This window comes from Calidris pugnax, unplaced genomic scaffold (genome assembly GCF_001431845.1).
Source record: "Calidris pugnax isolate Ruff unplaced genomic scaffold, ASM143184v1 scaffold262, whole genome shotgun sequence".
NCBI lineage: Eukaryota > Metazoa > Chordata > Aves > Charadriiformes > Scolopacidae > Calidris > Calidris pugnax.
The window spans coordinates 520,383-532,975 of NW_015091043.1; positions in this window are offsets into that span (position 1 = coordinate 520,383).

Genomic DNA, 12,593 nt, shown 5'->3' on the forward strand with positions numbered 1-12,593 from the left:
ACATGAGTTGCATCATGGATAGCTTCTTTCTAGTAAATCCTTGCTTCTGACAGGCTGGGATTGCTTCTGACAAGCAAGAGCTTGCTTCTGAAGCTGATGCTGGCTTCAGCACACAGGTTTGTCATCTCCTGTTTGTCTCCTATCTTCTTATAAACTCTGCTCAGCTGTGACTTACAGCTGATCAGTAGCTGGTCATGTGCTAGATGAATGCCCATCTCTGTATCCTTCAGGAAAAAACACAAGGTGATCAAGTAGGAAAGGAAAAAGGGGAGGCATGTTCCTCCAAGCTCTCATCCCAGCTTGCACATCATGTCAAAATGATGTCAGACACAACAGATTATCCCTGTGGGGACACTGTCCCACCCACTCTCCTGCATTTGAATGAACAGCAGAATAATCAACGTGGCATCACTTAACTTCACAATGAAATCCCCGCTCACATAAATAGCAATCTTGTCCCTCAGACCTGCCATCCCAGACATCACAGCTTTGGTTTATAAAATCTGCAGGTGTTTAAAATGGAGGTGTTCTCCTTTAACAAAAAGCAGAGGCAAGTTCTCCCCAGCAAACACCACTGCTTTGAAAAGCAATCTTGAGCTGGCCCCTTGGTTTGTAGGCATTTTAAATAGCCAACAAATTACACCAGAGGAGCCGTCATGGTGTTCCCGACGGTCTCTGTTGGCATCTTCCTCCACCCTTGTCCCCAGAAATCTCCCCACCAGCCCACTGCTGCTCTCCTTGTTGGTGAGTGCAGCTGCACCCCAGCCATGGAATGACGGTAACCCCAAAAAGCAGAAGGTGCTGGACCAGACCAACAGACCCTGCTGCTGTCGAGGAGGGTGGCTTGGAGCCAACATGGTGACCTTCTCGCCCTTGGGACAGGGCTACTTTGCAGCAGGTGGCAGGAAATCGGGTGAGGTCCTGTCCTGTCCTCCCCACAGACCGTGAGGAGGGTCTCAGCAAGAGGCTAAAGACCTTGGGTGAGGTTTTGCACAGTGAGAGACCCTTGTAGGGCAGGGTTACGGGTTAAGCTTTCAAGCAGAGCAGAAATCCACCCCGTGGACTCATATCCGACCATCCCTGAGCTGCTCCCAACGCACACTGACAAGTTGGGAGTAAGTTTTAAAAAGCAACAGCTTTAATTAAAAGCTCCAGATTAAAAAGCTCTGGCCACGTTGTGCGGGACTGCTTCCAGACAGACTCTCCTTCCACACCAGCAGAAAGCAGAAAGAGCCCAAAAGCACAGAAAATACTCCAGAATTGTCAATGGGACTTCTTCAGGTAAGTTCATGCACAACAGCTTATTCTCCAACTACTGGCACACCTGTGACCTTGCTGGCAGATCTGAGACAGATTCCTCCAGGCTTCTGAGAGATCAATGACTGGTGTGGTTTCCTTTGGGATTATGTTCTAGCCTGGTATGAGAAGCTCTATTTTGAGAATAACTACTGTGGCTCAACCTCATTTCTCTTGCTCCTGCATGACATGTCTTGATCACATCCTATCATCTCACCGTTTTTCCCCAGACAGGCTCCATTTTCCCACAAACTTCATCAGTGAGCTCAGCGAAATCAAATTATCCACCACACAAACCTCCAGAAGTCAGCTCAGGCCCCTTCAGGTAGGTTCTCAAGCATCTTGGCAGCACCCTAAGGAATGAGTGGCTCACCCAGCAACTGGCCACACTGCAGTTGTCCTGAGGATGACTGAAGGCCCATAGTCACCAGGCAGGCGCCTTCTCTGCAGCTGTAGGACCTTCTCCATCCCCTGTTCACTTCGTGTCTCTGGAAAGGACTGCTTTGATCACCTTCCATTCCCCCCTGGAACCTCTGAGAATGGTCTGTGATTCTCTGCTCTGTTTCCTGCATCCACATCTCTTCCTTAATGCCATCTTTTTTCTCTCTGCACTTCTTGATAAATTGTCTGTTTACCTGCCTCTTCTTCCACAGTTGCCCAGCTGCTATTCTCACCCTGGCATTAGCACCAAAAATGAGGGTTCTTTTTTCTACCAGGGAACAAATTATTCAGGGAGGTGTAGAGTTCAAGGTAAGCTTTTCCTTCAGAGAAGGAAAACAGTCAATAATTAGCAGATCGTATTTGATTGTGGCTTTGCAGACTCTTCCACATCCAGACTTGGGGCTGCTGGTTGTGGCTGGAGGATAGTTCCTGGCCCAAGTGTCCTTCCAAGCAGAGTTTTTTCCAGGTGATATTTTCCTGTGCCTTCGACTCCTTCATGGAGATGCGAGTGAAGGATTTGCAGCTCCCTGTCTGCCTTTTCTTCCCTAATTTTGCCCTGGTGATCTGCAGTCCTGGTTAGTTCATGTCTGATCATTCCCTTGCTCAGTCTGGGTCATGGGATGAGCCCAACGTGCCCGGTGGATGCTGCAGTGTCTGTCCTCAATAGGAGCGATTCCTTCTCACTCCTTGCATAGTGAATAGCCTGCCTACAGTGAAAATTGCAGTTACCCTTGGGCCACCATAGCAGGTAGAGACTTCCAGTCCAGAAAAATGGCCCTTCCACCCAAAGTATCCATCTCCTTTATGCCGCCTCCCCAAAGTCATCAGATTGGCAAAGAGACAACAAAGAAAGTGGAAAAAAGCACAATGCATGAGATTAATTTTTTTCGTTAAGTACATGATACATCTCTAACTGTTACTATTTTCCCTTCTCATTCATCTTTGAGTCCATAGGAGACGTGGGTGTGTTACAAATGCAAGGTTTTTTGGAGTCCTCCTATGTGCAGGTGCAATTCTGCATAGCCTGGCTGAGGACCGTGGTATGTGGCATTTCTGGTTTTGTTTTGTTTTTCAGGAAAGCCTAGTGACTTACTAAATAGCATTGAGCAGATAAGGTCTGAAATTAATGTTCTGAGTAAGTGAAAGTCTGCCAAAGAACAGAACGCCTTACTTGATGGAATTAAACATATTTCTTACATGGGTTTCAGAAAAAAGCACTTTCTTGGAGCAAAACTGAAACATCACTTGATTTGAACTTAAATCAAGTGGACTGAACAGCATCGTGCCAGATGCTCTGCTGGCTCCGTGCTCTTGCAAGTTCAACTGTCAGGAGGACACATTTCAAAGTGAAGAGACACACACACGCTCTGACTCTACCCAGATCTCTGTCCTGTGGAATGGGAACATCTGCCTCCCTCCCCAGAGCACAAGATAGCAGGAGGGCATTGTACTAATCATCCATCGCAAAGAATGTTAAAGCTAAAACATCTGGTCTGTCTGCTATAACGTGCTTAAGTGCACAGCCCCACCCTGACAAGGAGAGGGATATGTGTCTCCCCTTTCTTCCAAAGTCACTAGCAATTACGAGTGCCCAACCTGCAGAAAAACCTCAAAGGCCTCAAAACCATGAGCCCTGAAGCCTTATCTCTCTAGTAACTCAGCTAGGCAGTATTTTGACAATCTTGGGCATAATTCTGTAGCCTGCCAGGGTGAGCATATGCCTCGCATCATACGTATGTTTGGTCTGTGACGAGTGGGAAGGGAATGCAAATTAAATCCCTGCAGTTAACAGCAAGTTCTGAGTGAACGTAATCCTGTCTGTTTTAGAACCCAGAATAAGGAATAATGCTGTGCCAGAGTAATCTCCATGGCCCACAACAACTAATATAGTCAGCATTTGCTAAGTAAGTGCTCTGATTTTGCCATAAGAGAGGTATTTTGAAGGAAGGTGTTGAGTGCAAGATACACCCACTGGATAACGCATGCCTGGCTGGCAGTCTGCAGGAGCTAGCTTCTCAACAAGGACGGAGCACAGCCCAGTGTGTGAGACATGGATGGAAACACAACACTCATGGCCTAGCTCTCCAGTGCACCACAGAGGCATAAGGCTGCTAAAAAACCCATCTACCTGGAATTTTGGGTGTTTGGGCAGAGAATGGATACCTGCTTTGGTAAAGCAGGAAATGGGGTTGTGCCAGAGATGCCAAGGGGTTGTTTCTTTGTCCTTTGCAGCATTTGATTATCTGCTAATAGTCAAAAAGGGTAAGTGCTGCTTGCTGCTCTTGACGTTTCCTGATTTTCTTTTTGGCTAGGTGATTGTAGGGTACCAGTTCTTACAGGGCTCCCAGAGGAGTTCCACTTACCAATAAGGACCTTGCAGATGAGGGGTGCCACATCTGGACACGGTTGAGTCAATGGCCATACCCTGCTACTGACTCATGTTGTGGCCTTTGGGAAGTCATATCACGCTTCTTCTAGCCTTGTCCTTTTGGCTTTTGGAAGGAATTGCTTCTTGAGGGAAATTGTCTCCTTCAGATAAAACTAAAATGCTAATATGATACTGGTCTCATTAGAGCACATTAACCACTGGCTGAAATACAGGTAATTATATGCTGAGCCAAAGAAGTCCAATGAGTTAAATATTGTTAGTTAAAATATAAGTTCGGGGATACCATGGATTTGAGGAGCTACCAGAAAAAAATGACCTTGAGTACTGAAGAATAATTTTGGCTAGTAGGCAAATATTCCTGGAACAAAAATTGACAGTTAAACACCACGTATTCTTCCCCATATCCAAGTAATTTCTGTAACAATTCAGTTCATAACAGTTCCACAGTTTACAAAGGTGATACTGCTTTTATTTCAGAACAAACGCTGCTTGTAAGTGAGAAAAGAGACATCAAATTGTCAAACACAAGGACATCAGACAAAGGAGTAAGTCACACTGTGAGACAAAATCAAGACCAACTCTTCTTCACAAAAGCACTCAGTAACACTTTTTTTCCCTCTTTTTCACTCCCTTTATGTCACTATTAAAAACCCCCTCATAATGCTCTGAGCATTTCTTCTATGGTATCAAATGCTGCTGCAGGAGAACAAGAACAGGAGAAACTCAAAGTCAGATTTGTACAATACCTACCAACCCTGGGGGATTTACTCAGTTTTCTTATATAGAATATTCAGTGCTTTACCAAACATAGAAAAGGAGCTATCTTCCCACTTGGGACATTGGGCAGAAGCTAAATGCTTTCCTTGGATGTTTGTGGACTCTTACGAACAGCATATGCGTGGGCAGAGGAGGGATGATTAGTTACAGCCACTGCTTTGGTGCCTTGACACTGTTGGGGGGAAGAGGGAGAAGCTTGCAGTTGTTGAGAGAATCCACAGCAGTGCCCATCACCATGCCTTAAAGCAACCAGTCCTACTGCTCTATATGCTCCCTCTGCTGATATATGGAACAAGTTTTCAGCTTTGCAGAGGTCTGGACCCAGTCAAACCCACCTCTCCTGCAAGGCCAGGTTTCCCCTGGGCACATGGGCAGAGAAGGGAGCTGAGGTCTTCTCTAGGAAGCCCACTGCAGAGCATTCCTGACCCACCAAATACAGCCACATCAAAAAAGAAACATACACAAAAAATAAATTTAGGGCAAAAATATCCTAGAGATTAGAGGAATGGCCACTGGGCTTTTGTAACTCTTATGTATGCCTTAGGAAACCCCACCATGACTGATTTTATTGCCACCAGAAGGTCCCAGCCTGGGACCTGCTCAGTGGCAGTGACTGCAGGACAAGCTCAGCAGGTCAGCATCTCTGAAGAACAGCATCCTCAGTTATCAGACAAAGGGTCTGATTTTCTGGGGTCACTCAAGTTTCAAAATGGTTTGTATTAGGACAGCTTCTTCTGCTCCTTTCAAAGACAAATAAACCCTACCCCCGCCTAGCTCCTGCTCTGCCTCAGTCTTAACTACTGATTTGCTCTGGAGAACCCAGAATGGTATTTTTTACCAAGGAATGCCTTTCCCATTGCCCATAAAATAAAAGAAAATGAAGACAAATAGCATTTTTCCTCTTGCACCAATGCACCACTGCACACCTGAAACCTTGTTCAGGCAGAAGCTCCTATTTCTACGACATGAGCTTGTCTGGAAATCCTCTGAACATCCTCTGCCTCCTCCAGCAAAGGCTGCCAAGGCTTTTCCTAGCAGATGTTTGCCCTCCTAAAGTTGATGCTACTCTGTGTTTCAATATCCAGTGGATTACTTTCTTAAAATTAAAATATTGCTGTGCAAAAGCATTTAAAAGGCAGGAGCGAACCTGTATTTTGCAACTTAGAGATCCTAGAAATCAAACTCATATTAAAAATAAAAGAGAACTCAAGCAATTTGGGGGAGGGAGAAGCTGTCTTTCAAAAAAAGTACAACTAAATGTCATTATTTTATCTTTGCAATCATGTACCTATTGGACTGAAGATGTGATTTCAAGGTGCCATACAGTACTAGAAAATCAATGACTGTATAATGGGCTCAGTAAATCTCATCAATCCTCTCACAGCCCTGCAACCTGGGGCAAAACAAAACAGCCGTATCTCTCCACTAGAATAGAAGCAGATTGCACACCATGAAATTGCATGTCCCCAACTCCGTTTTAGGTCTTCCAGGTTTTCTTTGTGACTTAAAGGTTTGACACAACTCCAGCTGAAATGAAGCTTTCCCCTCAACAGAAAGTGGACCAAGGCGTAGCTGTAGAAGTCTGAGGAAATTATTTTTACCATTGACCACTGCTTTTTGAAAATGACATCATTTGGATGCTGCACTTGAGACACCTTAGGGCGCTTTCATTTTTAAAAATGCTGAGCATTTCTGATATAAGCACTTCTGATATAAACCCCCTTTAAGATGTCTTAAAACCTGGACCACCCCAAACTGCTGATTTTTGTGCTCACCATTTACAAATGACTGACTGAAAATACTGTCCTTTGGGGATGCTGTAATTAATTCCATCTGTTTGTTTGTTATTTGGTAAAGCCAATAGTAATTTCTAGCACCTGCAAATCCAATGTAAATGACCAGGTATTGAAAAATATCTACATTTATCATACATCAAACAACTAGAGAAAACTGTGAACTATAAAAAGAAGTGGTTTAGAAGAGAGTAATTTTCATACAGTAGCTCTGAAAGAAAGTATAGGCACTTCTGCTTAAAGAGTTCTTGGTCCCCAAAACTCAGTTTCCTACCTCCCAGCTGTGCTTGCTAAGGAGGAAAATCCATGATACACGCATTGCTGACTCCTACAAGGAGAAAGTTCTCCACTACCTCTTTGCTTGGAAGACCTGGCAGTGGTGAAGGAGACCACTTTTCAGAACAAAGCTGTATTCATCCCCAAAATGGGACTGCGCCATGTGCAGTCCTCCTCAGGAAGAATTTAATCCTGTCTTTCCACTTTTTGCTGTTCTTTGAAAGCAGCTCACCCTCTTCACATCATGGTAAAGCTACTGGGCGAAGCACTCCCTTGGGATGCTGGCTGGTAGGAGCCAAGAGGGACAAACTTCCTAGAAGCCTGGGTGAAGGAGACAAAAACAAAATGTTCACAGTGCTCCAGCTTCACTTTCTTCACCAGCCTGGGGATGACACCCCTGAGGGAGCGGAGCCCCATCCTCTGTTCCTCATACCAGAGGTTCTCCATGCCACTGACCTCCTTCCAGGCTGTCAGGTAGAAGGGAGACTTGGCCTCCATCTGCCTGGGGGGGCTGTGTATGTACATGTCCTTGCAGAGGAGGCAGTAGGGGCCGAGCTTGTGCCCTTTTGAGTGCTCATGGTAGATCCGGCCATAACATGCTCTGTTAGATTGCACCCTGTTTTCTTGCTTCACGCTATCCATTCTGGCAAAAAACAGCCTCTTCTGGGGGTCTTTGAGCAACTCAATGTCACCAAACATTAAGTCCACTTGCTTCTGTAAGGTTTGCATGTTCAGGTACTGGTTGTTTGATTTCACCACCGTGGAGAGCAGGGATATGGGGCTGTCATGTCCCAGGCATCCCATCCTCCACATCTCCTCCTCATCAGAAAGGGAGAAGTAGACAACATTGCGAGAGCGGGCACCAGACATCCCAGCTTTACTCAGGACCTTAAGCTTCTCCTTGAGCTTTCTGGCAGAAGAGCTGAAGGTGCTGGTGGTGATGGAGAAACCAGCACCAGCATTCTTGAGAATTTGGTCCAGGCCTCGTCAGATAGCGTGGAGGGACATGGCTAGAAAGTCAGACCCATCTGTCTTCTTTACGGTGATGTAGAAGTCCTCCAGGAGTTCATTGAGCTTCACTGCTGTGATCTGGAACAAGAGGAATGAGAAAGATGTGTGAGGGAAGGAAATGCATCACAGCTCGGGGAAGACACATTTAGGCCTTCTCCATGCTCTGTCTGAAGAAACCAGCTTCCTTGCTTCCCCAGAAGTTTGTTTCTGGGCAGCCTTAGAATCCTGGAAAGATTCTTGTTTATCTAAAAGAGATGCAATGAATCCCATGGTGTAAGGATGCTCGAGCAGACCAGATCGGTTTCACTGGCTGGCACCACTATTGCTCCAGCTGTAGAAATCCAGACTCAGAAGAAAGGAGCCAGAATCCTGGCTTTTTTTTTAAGTGAATGAAGGTTTCAGTCGCCCTGAGCTGTGACTGTGTGCAAAAGTGTGACCTACCACTTGGGTGTAATACTCTGTACTCTTGCAGTAATGTGGTACATATGGAAATGTTCCAGGCAGAGAAGGAGGAGAAAGAGAAGGAGAATGAGGAGAAGGAAGAGAAGAAGGAGAAAAAGGAAAAGTAGCAGCAACTTCTTTTTTGGCCATGAGATGTCAGTATTGCAGTCAGGCTGCTTGAGCCTGCCTGGTCTTGGAACAACCTAAGAGAGAAACTTGGTTATAAAAATGTGAGTGGGGTTTTTTGTACTTTGGCCCTCAGCCACAGTCCTTATTTTGGTGTCTACACTGATTTTGCTGGGAGTTCATTCTTGGAGAAAACTCCTCAAATGCTCTGAACTGCGTTGGCTAGCTCTGGGAGCAGAAATCACGCAAAGAGGGTGTCCTTAGGGTAACAGCAGGAAATCTTGTCACGTGGCAGCAGGAGGCTGCGTACATCTGTTATGTTCATGGAAATCTTTACTACCACCCTGGATTTCCAAGCTACTGGCTCAACCATGGAGGCACTAGGGTGTGAATTAGAAGAAATTTCAGCTTTATGAAGAGAAACTTGGAAGGTCCCAAAGACCACAAGGACATAAAGGCTGAAATCTCATCTCTTTTCAAACATTATGATAAATTCTTTTGACCAGGGGAGCTGGCTCCCACCCCAAAATAAACAGTATTTTACTAAGTTTTCTGACCTTAGTGATGTCCATGTAATCTCTGAGTCCTTTGGTCAGGCACCAGTATCTCCACACGTTGAGAGCATAGAGGGTGGCCCTGGTGGTGTTTGGGCTCACAGCACTGATACACAGGTACACGAGGTCATCATCAAAATTAAAGACAGGAACCTTGTTGAGCTTAGTTGAATATGCTAAAAAACAAATAAAGAAAGGGATAAAAACAGCTTATCCTAGTGACGTGCTGCCACCATTTCTGGCCAAGAGCAACTTGGTGTTTCTCACAAAATGCGAGGAATTTAAGAAAGATGCAACACAGCACTTCCCTGATGATTCCCCACAAGTTTGTGCACTGAAAACTCAGACGTGGCAGGAGGAGCACCCTAAGGTTTCTGCAAAGCTAAAAACATACTGTCTCATTGAGCCAGTGGCAGAGAGGGAGGAACACAGCAACTTTTATCTTGCTGTAGAAACAGAAGGAGGATGACAACGGCAAAGGTTTTCCCCTTGTTAGTCGACTCAGGAGCAGGGGAAAAGCTCACATACAGCCTGAATCTGTGCTGCTGGTGTGTCACACCACCAACACGAGTGTCTGTGCAAGGGGGACAGGCAACACTAACCAGGGAGGATTTCCCACTTTCTACTCCCTGTTAGGCACAACAGAATCAGGCTCTGTTGCTTCAGGGGACCAAAGGGCAGGTGCATCTTGATGAATACTATGAGTTAAGGGAAGACACGTGGTGTGCTTTTCTTGAAAGGTGAGCCTCAGCCACACAGACAGGAACTGAAAGTAGAGGATTGATGGAGAACCTTTTTATAGATGTTCAGACACTTAATATCCTTTATGAAAGAGTAATACATTTTTATGATACCACTATAATTTTATTATATCTACTATACTTTAAGCCTACTTTTTACAGGGCTGGAGCTAATGGATTTTGCAGCCCAATGCACATTAGCTGTAAAAGTTTGCCCTGAACATCCACGCACTCAGCCTAGTGATCCCCACAGCGACCATCTCAGTGTGGCAGGAAAGCAGAAGATGTTACACTAAAGATGAGGGAGATGTTGGATTTCTCCTTCTAACCTTCAGTTCTGCAGCCAAAGCTGACCGTTGGTGCAGTCCCACAGGTGTAACTCCACACACGAGGAAGAGGTGACTTTAAAAAAAAGAGGTTTCTATTGTTGCAGATTTTGCTGCTAATATAGTATATAAAAGGTAAAGGAACTACATAAACCCAACTGAAGAACCCACTGGGAGCAAAGCTGAACAGATGCACCATGCACAGGATAACAATGTAATAAGCATTTTGTCTGGTCCTCTGAGCTCTGGACAGTTCTATAAGAGGAGTCCTCAGTCCGTGGTTTGCAGAGTTCTGACAGCCCAGGGTTCCTGAAGACTCCAAGAAAGATCGTTGTCACGCAGAGGGCACATCTGAAAGATGCACATTGCTGTGCAAGCCCATCCAGGGGCCTCACAAACTGAAGGGACTCTCTCTTCCTTCCATACACGGCAACAAGTCAGTGGACAAAAATAGGACTTCTTTCCATCTGAAAGGTAGGCTGCAAGTGTTTTTTCTAAACTGAGCTACATGGACAAACTTTGCTCATGGCAAAGGATCCTCCTCTGTCTGTGTTGACAACTACTGCCTGTGGTGCCTGGCAGCTGCCTTGCTCCCCACCTAGCCCAGCAATGGTGCTGCAGAACATGGGTTATGACAAAATTAAGGTGTCATGAATTTGGGTGGAAGTTCCTCTGGTCAGCAGTTTCATGAGCTCTGCGTGGTGAATTATTCGGCAGACAACTCTGCTAAGGAAAGTCTGGGATACTCATGGAAATGACAAGCGGTTCAGTGGCCACCACTCTCCTCGCCAAGGGTTTGCTCCCTTGTGCCCTCAGGCCTTGCTGGAACCCTCTCACAATGACACTGTTTGCCCCCTACCAATAGCAGAGTTCTCCATAAAGCCTCACACCTCCCAGGATGTTCGTTTGCCCAGCCCATGGATTGGTGATATTCGCCTCACCACCACGTTTCCCCTCAAGCTGCTTGCTACTCTGCTTCTGAAATTGCCACCTCATGAGCTGCCACTGGCCCACACTGCTGTCTCACCAGAGGACTACTCCTGAGAGCAGCAAGAGCGCTTTGGGAAACAGTCTCCTAAAATCAAGAGCAGAACCATGCAATGGCTTCCTAGTAGTCTTGGAAGATACAACAGCATCAGCCTCACTGAAGTTCTCAAACTGCAATTAATCCCACAGGGATTAATTAATTTTTGACAGGCCTCCGTTTGAAAATTATGGTGGCGGTTTCCTGAATCACGGCATCAGTTGAGCAATTCATTGAACCACAACAGAAGACAGAGGCTTAGATTGCTTCTGGCTTCCCAAGGCAGGGTTTGTCATGTGCTAGGAAATGAAGTCATAGTTCCTCCTTTCTCCAAATGCCAGATTTTCAGAATTGGGTCATCTGGTTTGAGCAGAGCTCTGATGCTTGATAGTCCTAACAGCAACAGCCTGTTATTAGTGCTGCTTTGGTCCTGAGCTGAGGCTGTGAGTCAAGTGCTGCCCCAGAACAGGATACACAGATGGCCGTTCAGGGATGTCTCATACCTGATGCACAGTGATGTCCACTGAAGTCTACATCACTTTTTTCTTTTCTTCCCACTAAACACCTTGTCCTCACAAACTCAAAAACCACCTGAAAGCCTTTAGCCAGATTGGAAAGTGATGGGTACTGTGAGCAGCTGCAGGTCTAATACTCGCAGCAAAGGAGCCTTAGCATAAGAAAATAAAAATTAAATAAAATGATGGCATTGTGATGCTAGGCATGTACCTGTAAGGGTGTTGTATCATCAGAAGGCTGGAACAAGAATTACCCAATTTTCCACTCCTGCAGGAAACAGAGCATCCTTGCTTCTCTTCATTTTATCACAATAAGGAATATTTGCTTTCTTTTGTCCGGGAGAAAACTGCTCATCCCTTTCATTCTCGGACAGTGTGGAGGAGATCTGGGGAAAGCTGAGGTCTTGGTTCAGAAACCCACCAGTGCACGGGCTTGTTTAAAGAGAAGGGAATTCCCATCCTGCCTTCATCGCTGACTTCCCAACTGATACCAAACCACAGAGCTCTTTGCCCGACGCCGCCCGTCAGTGGCCGGATCACACTCTAGGAGTTTTAAATGATGTCTGAACACCTCATGGTGTTGGGACACAGCCAGGAGACACTAAGAAAACCTACACCCTTACCAAGTGTGGACAGGAACTCTCACTGGGAGCCATCAGAAAAAACTTGGAAAAGCATGAAGGGGCCAGGAACACACATCCCGTTTCCAGAAGAGCCTTGCCAACACCAGAGCTCTGGGTGATAATCACATCAAACACCTGCACGTTCCAGATGAAGTCCCAGGAGACTCCATTTTTTGTGTGTAACCCACAGGTTGCCTGCGAAAGCCAACCCTAACTCAGCGCTGCTGTAAACACGGCACGAGTAAGTAGCAAACGCAGAGG